Consider the following 12,196-nt stretch of genomic DNA (forward strand, 5'->3'; position numbering starts at 1 on the left):
TGGGGCCACACAGAGGCCAACTCATTCTATTGAATGCAGGCTGTAGGTTTTACCACCAAGCCAGCACAAATCAATTGCTAGCACCAAGCCCCAGAGGCTTGAGTACTCATCGACGAGAGAGTACTCATCGATGCTTAAACAGTATTATAACATAATCTTGTAAATGTTCTACCATAATCTCTCTGTATTTTGTTCCGTTCATCTTTCCCTCAATCCTGACTAGTCTTCCAGTTCACTTTGCCATTATGGGGAATTGTGTGTAAATTGAGGAGGTAAAAAATAATTTCATCCATTTTAGAATAAAGCTGTAACTGTACATACAGTGCATTCAGGAAGTAAGGGGTCTGACTACTTCCCGAATGCACTGTATATTTCATCAGTTGTGTCTTTTATAGTTCAGGGTCGTGTAGGATTTTGGGCTAGAGTTAAACTTCAGATGTAATCATAGAAGTCCTTCCTGTGTTTAGAATTTGATCATGTACGTAGCCTACTAATGCTCATGAAAACCTACCTGACTCCCTTCTCTCCACAGAACAGTGACCATCCACCCCCATACTACTTAGCAGTAGTGCCCCCCCAGCCTCCTCCAGAGTATGGAGAGGTGGTGGGAACAAGAGGGTGGTCTGACACCCCCTCCCAACCTTACCACATCAACCAGCCAATGCCACATGCAAATGTCATCCATGTCTCTCAGAGTGCCCGTAAGTTCCTCACATTCCCTTTAACTTCTTCAAGCCTCAATATATATTCCTTCCCCTAACTATAACTATAACTCTTTCTATGAGAGGGCTCCATCTCTCTCTCTCTTTCTAAACCTAAAATGTCTCTGTTTCTCCCCCCTGCAGCCCCTCGTCGTAAGAAAAGCTTGTCGTGTGAGAACAGTTCCCACTGTTACAGAGGATCAGGAGAAGCCACCCTACTGCTTGTCTTCCTCGTTATTGCTCTCTGGCTGGGGGGTAACTGGACCAATAACTTACAGAGAACCCATACAGTACAATTATGTGGACATAATGTAACATCATTTAACACTGACATAATGTAACAATACAATATGTCAGAATTTATGACAGAAACATCTATTTCCAAAATCATAAATTCCATATTAAGGGTATGATGTGAATGTAATATACCTGGTATGATATTGCATTGTTTTGGTATACTAACATGGGGGCTTCCATCGCTCTGGATATCCTCTGGCCTCTCTATTTGACCTCTGTCCAGTATGCTACGGTCCATCCCTGGTGTCTGGCCACCTAAGCAGCAGTGAAGCCTACCAGCCCAGCAAGATGGAGAAAGACAGCTGTCCCTCCAACACTGTGGAGTGTGATGGCCAACAGGAATGCAAACTGGGCAGTGATGAGACCAATTGTTGTCAGTACTCCAATAGCTATCACCTAGTTTTTATTGTCAGTAACAAAACAGAAGGATCCTTTCTGGATCTGTAATGGATTTGTAATGTTCTAACTGAGTGATGCATCTGTGTGATCCAGTGATGTTCTAACTGAGTGATGCATCTGTGTGATCCAGTGATGTTCTAACTGAGTGATGCATCTGTGTGATCCAGTGATGTTCTAACTGAGTGATGCATCTGTGTGATCCAGTGATGTTCTAACTGCGTGATGCATCTGTGTGATCCAGTGAGGTTCTAATTGAGGGATGTATCTGTGTGATCCAGGGAGGTTCTAATTGAAGGATGTATCTGTGTGATCCAGTTAGGTTCTAATTGAAGGATGTATCTGTGTGATCCAGGGAGGTTCTAATTGAAGGATGTATCTGTGTGATCCAGTGAGGTTCTAATTGAAGGATGTATATGTGTGATCCAGTGATGTTCTAATTGAAGGATGTATCTGTGTGATCCAGTGATGTTCTAACTGAGTGATGCATCTGTGTGATCCAGTGATGTTCTAACTGAGTGATGCATCTGTGTGATCCAGTGATGTTCTAATTGAAGGATGTATCTGTGTGATCCAGTGAGGTTCTAATTGAGGGATGTATCTGTGTGATCCAGTGAGGTCCTAATTGATGGATGTATCTGTGTGATCCAGTGATGTTCTAATTGAAGGATGTATCTGTGTGATCCAGTGATGTTCTAATTGAAGGATGTATCTGTGTGATCCAGGGAGGTTCTAATTGAAGGATGTATCTGTGTGATCCAGTGAGGTTCTAATTGAAGGATGTATATGTGTGATCCAGTGATGTTCTAATTGAAGGATGTATCTGTGTGATCCAGTGAGGTTCTAACTGAGTGATGCATCTGTGTGATCCAGTGATGTTCTAATTGAGTGATGCATCTGTGTGATCCAGTGATGTTCTAATTGAAGGATGTATCTGTGTGATCCAGTGAGGTTCTAATTGAGGGATGTATCTGTGTGATCCAGTGAGGTCCTAATTGAAGGATGTATCTGTGTGATCCAGTGAGGTTCTAATTGAGGGATGTATCTGTGTGATCCAGTGAGGTTCTAATTGAGTGATGTATCTGTGTATTATCCAGTAAGGTTCGGGTCGAACGGGGCTCTCCACGTGAAGACAAACAGCGCTGGTAGTTTCCTCCCTGTATGTTACAGTGGCTGGAACAAGGGCCTGGCTGACCAGACCTGTGCACAACTAGGCTTCAGAGCGTAAGATCCTCCACTGTTTTGCTGCCCTCTTTTGGTCTAAAGATTGAACTGTGCAAACCTGTGTGACCATACCCATCAAATAAATCTAAATCTAATCACATTTTATTCATAATGTACACAGGTTAATGAATGTATAAAAGGAGCATGAAATGCTTGTGTGCTAGTTCCCTCAATATTGCAGTACAATAACCAATAATCAATGGGTTTAGTGGTGTGAGGTAGTGATGTGGGGACGTGTATATGAACTTCTCCCTGCATCTATTTATTTAGGAGTCATAGCACTAGCAGTGTGAAAGATGGGTCCTCTACCACTCTCACTGTGACAGGGCAGACCTGCAACACCATCCAGGGAAAGGTGTCAGTAAAGTGAGTGCTCCTGGACACACTCAACAGCCCTTTGCATATGTCACACACTGAGTAATCATTTACATGCCAAGTTGTGTACATAGCTGCGGGAAGTAGGGATGCTGCAGCACCTCCTAAATAATCAGAATATATACACACACACACAAACAAATATATAAATAAATAATAAATCATTGTTATTTATTTATATATATATATTTTTGTTGTTGTTGTTTGTGTGTGTATATATTCTGATTATTTATCAGAGCCAAAAATGTCACCATTAGACCATTAGAAGGCAAATAAAACATGTGACCTCATTGGTGATCTGATTGAACTGTGTGTTTCTGTCTGTGTTCAGTAGCTCATCTTGCCTCAAAAAGGACACTGTATCCCTGCAGTGTATCAGTGAGTAACTGTCTTTACATTCTCACAGTTCATACACAAAGGCAACCAGTGGTGTTTTAAGGCTGGATAGAGCTTCATCTAGCTCTCCTGGTGAACAGAGGACCAAATACAAATCCCCATACTGTATTAGGACTACAGACCGACTTACTCCCTCTCTCTGTCCCCATGGTAGACTGTGGCCGGCAGCAGTCGTCCAGAATCATAGGGGGCTCTGCAGCGAATCTGGGCGATTGGCCTTGGCAGGTCAGCCTCCACTTTCGGGGTTTTCACACCTGCGGAGGCATCCTGGTGGCTCCTGACTTTGTGGTGACAGCAGCCCACTGCTTCCCCAGGTCAGTACGGCAGACACCACAGCAGACAATGACAAGGAGCTGTGCTGAGACAATGTAAAACAGAACAGTAATGACATCATCAAACAGAACATATAGAATAGCCATGAAATGTAACAATGCTAAGACAAAAGAACTGGGCTATAACAGAACAGATGCAAAGACAGAACAGATCTGGAAGTGAACAAAGCTAACCGAAGTGAGCTAGACTGAACAGGGCTTACGATGAACATAGCTAAAACAGTTATCAGTGAAGAGGTAAAATACCTAACAACTCTTCTATCTCTAGGAAAGACTCATCGTACCTGGTGCCCAATAACTGGCGTTTGTACATGGGCATGGTTTCTCAGACGATGCTGCCTGTCCCTGAGATGGTGGAGAAGATCATTGTCCATGAGAGCTATGATGATAACACCAACAACTATGACAACTATTGCCCTGCTTAAACTCACACATTACGTAGACTACTCCAGTGAGTTCACCTTTTACCTAACAATATTACGTGATTAATGATGCACATTACACCATACTGGGTCACTATTATCTTTGATCGTCATAATTAACGTGTGTGTGTGTGTTGTTTCAGACAGCATCCAGCCTGTGTGCCTGCCTGCCTATGACAAGACCGTCTCCCCTGGGACAAAATGCTGGACCTCTGGATTTGGGACAACAGAGTGAGGTGAGAGTCACAGGGACTGGCACAGGGGGGCGACTGTTAGGTTCTGTTTGCCATTGGGGTGAACATGAAGAGGAAATAAAAATGCAGCATGATATGTGATGTAATTAAGGACTAGAAAACAATCTGGTGTGATATTCTGTATGGTGATATCTGTTTGTTTTTGTTGCTTTATGTTCAGCCCGTGGATCCACAAGTCTTATGGAGGTGACTGTGGACATCATTGACTCCAGTGTATGTAACAGAAACACAGTCTACAATGGCCAGGTCTCTCAAGACATGTTGTGTGCTGGAGATATGAAAGGAAGCAAGGACTCATGCCAGGTGAGTAAAGAGGACACTAGGACCCATCAGAGAACCACAGACAGTAGCTACGTCCACACAGCTTCTTACATGATGTCCACAAATCTCATCCTGGGTCGCTCTATTCACTCCTTCCCTTTTCTTCTCTCCATCTTCCTCTCATCTCCATTTCCATCTCCCACTCCCCCTACCGCCCCCTTCCTCCACTAGAGGGACAGTGGAGGTCCTCTGGTGTGTAAGGACTCAGACCAGCGCTGGTACCTGATGGGGGTGACCAGCTGGGGGGGGGGGGGGGGGGGGGGGGGGGGGTAGGCTGCGGCAGGAGGAACATGCCGGGGGTCTACAGTCGTGTCAGCCGCCTGCTGCCCTGGGTCTACAGTAAGATGCGGGTAGGGAAAGGAGCACTGGGGTGGAATTCTATCAATAATTCAATTCATTTTCATCTGTACTACTTCAGAGGGCACTTATATTAATTTGGATATTTTACATATAGTATCATTAGTTAAACTTAAAACTGTGAAACCTAATTATAGTTAGCTGTCAGAATAAGGACTGAGTAGGATGGTGTTATTAGTAATGTGACTCCTGAACATGTTCCTTCTACTCTCCATCTCACAGCAAGCAAGACCGTGATATGATCACAGCTGCTCTCATCCAGGGATGCTCAGCATGTCTTTTGGACCTGACAATGAGACTGGTGTGAACCCTACAACACTGGCAGGGAATGGAAGGCTTGCAAGAAAGGTTTTTATATGTGATATCTGCTGTCATTGGACTGCTGTCATCTTAACGTGCGTTGGATCATTGTTTCCCTGAAACAGTATTGAGCATATCTATATTTGTGACATATTTTATGAAGAATGTCTTTTACTCAACTGCAACTTTTACTCACACTGCAACCTCTTATGAAGCTATAAACCTTTCTCAGGATATACTCCAGGTTCACATGGACCTTACTGATGCTACAGTAAACTACACTTGCTGTTTTCTATGGCTGAGAGTTGTGAAGGAAGAAAGTTTATCAGGAAGATTTTTCTATTCACTTTAACGTAACACTAATTACCTTTTGGCACTGATGATTCCTTGATTGTTTGTTGATTTTTTCAATTTATGTACCCTTTTTGGTGTGATGTGTGCGAATTATCGATTCTGCTTTTTCATGTCTATCACTGTGTGTCAATTGGAATTATAATTTATTTTGTCATTATTTGAGTCAGAATGTATTACTCATACTCGAAACGCCATGATTCAACTTCATGAATGATATTGAATATCATTCTTCTGCTGTTAATCAATAGCTGACTAGAGCACGAGGGTGTAATTGTCTATTGACTGCAGTGGAGAGTATGGATTTACCAGTGACCTCAGTACATGAGTGTAGTTGAGATGAATGGAAGCTGATGGTTGATGGCTGCAGGCCTGTAAGTAAGTATTCTCTCACTGGGAACACACTGGTTGAATCAACGTTGTTTCCACGCCATTTCAACACAATTACGTGAAACCAACGTGGAATAGACGTTGAATTCACATCTGTGCCCAGTGGGCTGTTAATCCTCCAACAGGCATCATTGACAAACTAGGTCCAGAAAATGTTGAGTAATCAATGTGACAGACAGGTATGTTTGTCCCTGTTTCGTTTTGTTTGCTTCCGTTTAAGAAATGTTTTCAACAGAATCAGCACAATGAATACACCCCTGATCAGACGCAAACACAGTTAATTTTCATAGCAGCCACATACAAAGAACTCGTTGTATATATATATATATATATATATATATATATACTGACCAAAAATATAAACGCAACATCCAACAATTTCAACGATTTGACTGAGTTACAGTTCATAAAAGGATATCAGTCAATGAAAATACATTCATTAAGTCCTAATCTATGGATTTCACAACTGGGCAGGGGCGCAATCATGGGTTTGCCTGGGAGGGCATAGGTCCACACACTGGGGAGCCATGCCCAGCCAATCAATCTAATTTCAATCAATCAAATGTATTTATAAAGCCCTTTTTACATCAGCTGATGTCACAAAGTGCTGTACAGAAATCCAGCCTAAAACCCCAAACAGCAAGCAATGCAGATGTAGAAGCACGGTGGCTTGGAAAAAATCCCTAGAAAGGCTGGAACCTAGGAAGAAACCTAGAGAGGAACCAGGCTCTGAGGGGTGGCCAGTCCTCTTCTGGCTGTGCCGGGTGGAGATTATAACAGAACATGGCCAAGCTGTTCAAACGTTCATAGATGACCAGCAGGGTCAAATAATAATAATCATACTGGTTGTAGAGGGTGCAACAGGTCAGCACCTCAGGAGTAAATGTCATTTGGCTTTTCATAGCCGATCATTCAGAGTTAGAGACAGTGTCTCCTGACCCCTCCTGTCTCAGCCTCCAGTATTTATGCTGCAGTAGTTTATGTGTCGGGGGGCTGGGGTCAGTTTGTTATATCTGGAGTACTTCTCCTGTCCTATTCGGTGTCCTGTGTGAATCTAAGTGTGCGTTCTCTAATTCTCTCCTTCTCTCTTTCTTTCTCTCTCTCGGAGGACCTGAGCCCTAGGACCATGCCCCAGGACTACCTGACATGATGACTCCTTGCTGTCCCCAGTCCACCTGGCCATGCTGCTGTTCCAGTTTCAACTGACCTGAGCCCTAGGACCATGCCCCAGGACTACCTGACATGATGACTCCTTGCTGTCCCCAGTCTACCTGGCCATGCTGCTGCTCCAGTTTCAACTTCCACCTGACTGTGCTGCTGCTCTAGTTTCAACTGTTCTGCCTTATTATTATTCGACCATGCTGGTCATTTATGAACATTGAACATCTTGACCATGTTCTGTTATAATCTCCACCCGGCACAGCCAGAAGAGGACTGGCCACCCCACATAGCCTGGTTCCTCTCTAGGTTTCTTCCTAGGTATTGGCCTTTCTAGGGAGTTTTTCCTAGCCACCGTGCTTCTACACCTGCATTGCTTGCTGTTTGGGGTTTTAGGCTGGGTTTCTGTACAGCACTTTGAGATATCAGCTGATGTACGAAGGGCTATATAAATAAATTTGATTTGATTTGATTTGAGACAGCAGGTGCGGTAGAGAGAGAGTCCAAAACAGGAGGTCCGGGACAGATAGCACGTCCAGTGAACAGGTCAGGGTTCCATAGCCGCAGGCAGAACAGTTGAAACTGGAGCAACAGCATGACCAGGTGGACTGGGTACAGCAAGTACTCATCAGGCCAGGTAGTCCTGAGGCATGGTCATAGGGCTCAGGTCCTCCGAGAGAAGAGAGAGAGAGGGAGAAAGAGAAAGAGAGGGAGAAAGAGAGGGAGAAAGAGAAAGCGAGAATTAGAGGGAGCATACTTAAAATTCACACAGGACACCGGATACTCCAGATATAACAGACTGACCCTAGCCTCCCGACACAAACTATTGCAGCATAAATACTGGAGGCTGAGACACGAGGGTTCGGGAGACACTGTGGCCCTGTCCGACGATACGCCCGGACAGAGCCAACCAGGCAGGATATAACCCCACCCACTTTGTCAAAGCACGGCCCCCACACCACTAGAGGGATATATTCAACCACCAACCTACTACCCTGAGACAAGGCCGAGTATAGCCTAAGAAGATCTCCCCCACGGCACGAACCCGAGGGGGGCACCAACCCGAACAGGAAGATCACGTCAGTGACTTAACCCACTCAAGTGACACACCCCTCCTAGGGATGGCATGGAAGAGCACCAGTAAGCCAGTGACTCAGCCCCCGTAATAGGGTTAGAGGCAGAGAATCTCAGTGCAGAGAGGAGAACCAGCCAGGCAGAGACAGCAAGGGTGGTTTGACGCTCCAGCGCCTTTCTGTTCACATTCACACCCTGGGCCAGACTACACTCAATCATAAGACCTAATGAAGAGATGAGTCTTCAATAAAGACTTCAAGGTCGAGACAGAGTCTGCGTCTCTCACATGGATAGTCATAAAAATTGAGCTCTATAGGATGAATGAGTTTTTCCCAACAAAAGGGCTTTATTACAGACAGAAGTATTAATGAATTAAATCAAAAGCTTACCTTGACTTGGAAGAGTTCCAGAACATCCCTCTCTGTTGGGCTAAACTAGCTAGCTGCAATCGACGCAAACTAAGTAAATGAAAATTAAATAAATATATATTACGAAATATAGCTTTCTCTCGCGCGCGCTTCTTCTTAATTTATGAAGAAATTAATTTGTTCAACTATTGTCTTTGTCTCCGAGGTAAGTACTCACCACATTTTATGCACTGCAGTGCTTGATAGCTGTAGTTTATGCTTTCAGTACTAGATTCATTCGGCGATCCTTTGATTGGGTGGACAACATGTCAGTTCATGCTGCAAAGATCTAATAGGTTGAAGGAAATCCTCCGGAAGTTGTTATAATTACTGTGTAAATCTATGGAAGTGGGTGAGAACCATGATCCTACTAGGTTTTGTATTGAAGTCAATGTACCCAGAGCAGGACAGAAGTAAGCTGTCCTCCGGCTACACCATGGTGCTACCCTACAGAGTGCTGTTGAGGCTACTGTAGACCTGTTTTTATCAATAATTTGGTGATGTGAATATATTTAGTATAGTTTTATTTTAAAAAACAAACACTTATTTAACTTTTTATTATCATGAAATTCACTGAGGAGGATGTTCCTCCCCTTCCTCCTCTGAGGAGCCTCCACTGGTGCAGGAGCGTGTGTCACATGAGTGCGTGTGTGTGAACTTAGTGTGTGTGTTTGCGTGAAAGAACACGCTATACAAAAAAAACACAGACAATAAACTTGTATTTCTCCATGACCAAACATCCAAACGGGTCTCTCATTCCTAGAGAGTTGTTTTTCAGCTCGGTGCCCTAGTCCTCTTCACTAATCTCAGAGGATATGGATGTGTTTGCACTGCCTTTACTCTGGTCTCTGGCTCTGGTATGTTGCGCATTCTGCCTGATACATTAAATAGTACAAATTCCCGTTTTATCTTATCCACACTCGTAAAACCATTAACTTTCCATGGAGGAAAGTGTCTAATCTAGAGCTGTTTGTCAGGGTGACATTAAGACAGAGAATGTGTCTCATCTTATCATAGATGACCCGAGCACAGATTGCCGTTTACTTCATAGTTATCATTGTGGGCTTAAATGTTTAACTAGCAGAGTTTTACTGTGTATTATGCATTTTTTGTGATTCAGTCAGTATTTGAAGTCAACTTTAACACTGGTGTTTGACCCTAGCTACAGATTAAAATGTAACTATTCACTCACCCAGAGCTACACTGCCTTGCAGCAGTGGATAATGTGAGGTACAGTATTGATCCACTACCTGGCTAAGGGAGTTACACTGTCTTGTGAAAGTATTCACCCCCCTTGGCATTTTCCTATTTTGTTGCATTACAACCTGTAATTTAAATAGAATTTGGATTTCATGTAATGGACATAAACAAAAGAGTCCAAATTGGTGAAGTGAAATGAAAAAAAAAAATACTTGTTTCAAAAAATGCAAAGAACTGTAAAACTGAAAAGTGGTGGCTGCATATGTGTTCACCCCCTTTGCTATGAAGCCCCTAAATAAGATCTGGTGCAACCAATTACCTTCAAACGTCACATAATTAGTTAAATAAAGTCCACCTGTGTGCAATATAATTGTCACATGATCTGTCACATGATCTCACTATATATACACCTGTTCTGAAAGGCCCCAGAGTCTGCAACACTACTAAGCAAGGGGCACCATGAAGACCAAGGAGCACCATGAAGACCAAGGAGCTTGCCAAACAGGTCAGGGACAAAGTTGTGGTGAAGTACAGATCAGGGTTGGGTTATAAAAAAATATCAGAAACTTTGAACATCCCACAGAGCACAATTAAATCCATTATTAAAAAATGGAAAGAATATGGCACCACAACAAACCTACCAAGAGAAGGCCACCCACCAAAACTCACGGACCAGGCAAGGAGGGCATTAATCAGAGAGGCAACCAAAGGACCACTTTAAGCTGTACACTCCACCGAGCTGGACTTTACGAAAGAGTGGCCAAAAAAAAGATTAAGCAAAACCATTTGGTGTTCTCCAAAAGGCATGTGGGTGACTCCCCAAACATATGGAAGACGGTACTCCGGTCAGATGAGACAAAAATGTTGCTTTTTGGCCATCAAGGAAAACACTATGTGTGGTGCAAACACACCTCGAACACCATCCCCACAGTGAAGCATGGTGGTGGCAGCATCATGCTATGGAGATGTTTTCATCAGCAGGGACTGGGAAACTGGTCAGAATTGAAGGAATGGTGTATGGTGCTAAATACAGGGAAATTAGTTTGTCTTCCAGAGATGTAAAAAATATATTTTAACTAGGCAAGTTAATTAAGAACAATTTCTTATTTTCAATGACGGCCTAGGAATAGTGGGTTAAGCAAATCAAATGTATTTATATAGCCCTTCGTACATCAGCTGATATCTCAAAGTGCTGTACAGAAACCCAGCCTAAAACCCCAAACAGCAAGCAATGCAGGTGTAGAAGCACGGTGGCTAGGAAAAACTCCCTAGAAAGGCCAAAACCTAGGAAGAAACCTATAACAGAACATGGCCAAGATGTTCAAATGATGTTCAAATGTTCATAAATGACCAGCATGGTCGAATAATAATAAGGCAGAACAGTTGAAACTGGAGCAGCAGCACGGTCAGGTGGACTGGGGACAGCAAGGAGTCATCGTGTCAGGTAGTCCTGGGGCATGGTTAACTGCCTTGTTCAGGGGCAGAATGACAGATTTTCACCTTGTCAGCTCGGGGATTTGATCTTGCAACCTTTCGGTTACCAGTCCAACGCTCTAACCACTAGGCTACCTACATCCCCAATTGTCACATGATTTGTCACATGATCTCAGTATATATACACCTGTTCTGAAAGGCCCCAGAGTCTGCAACACCACTAAGCAAGGGGCACCTTGCTGAGACTGGGATGGAGGTTCACCTTCCAGCAGGACAATGACCCTAAGCATACTGCTAAGCAACACTTGAGTGGTTTAAGGGGAAACATTTAAATGTCTTGGAATGGCCTAGTCAAAGCCCAGACCTCAATCCAATTGAGAATCTGTGGTATGACTTAAAGATTGCTGTATACCAGCAGAACCCATCCAACTTGAAGGAGCTGGAGCAGCTTTGCCTTGAAGAATGGGCAAAAATCCCAGTGGCTAGATGTGCCAAGCTTATAGAGGCATACCCCAAGATACTTGCAGCTGTAATTGCTGCAAAAGGTGGCTCTACAAAGTATTGACTTTGGGGGGGTGAATGGGTATGCATGCTCAAGTTTTCAGTTTTTTGTTGTCTTATTTCTTGTTTGTTTCACAATAAAAAATATTTTGCATCTTTAAAGTGGTAGGCATGTTGTGTAAGTACATTAATACAACCCCCCCCCCCAAAATCTATTTTATTTCCAGGTTGTAAGGCAACAAAATAGGAAAAATGCCAAGGGGGGTGAATACTTTCACAAGACAGTGTAACTCCCTTAGCCAGGTA

The 12,196-nt window shown here is 43.4% G+C and overlaps 1 pseudogene; it reads left to right on the top strand.

Moving 5' to 3' along the window:
• Nucleotides 1–499: 499 nt before the first annotated feature.
• LOC109891778 (transmembrane protease serine 13-like) lies at nt 500–5,312 on the top strand (annotated as a pseudogene).
• The last annotated feature ends 6,884 nt before the right edge of the window (nt 5,313–12,196 follow it).

Source organism: Oncorhynchus kisutch, linkage group LG6 (assembly GCF_002021735.2).
Source record: "Oncorhynchus kisutch isolate 150728-3 linkage group LG6, Okis_V2, whole genome shotgun sequence".
In the NCBI taxonomy this organism is placed as follows: Eukaryota; Metazoa; Chordata; class Actinopteri; order Salmoniformes; family Salmonidae; genus Oncorhynchus; species Oncorhynchus kisutch.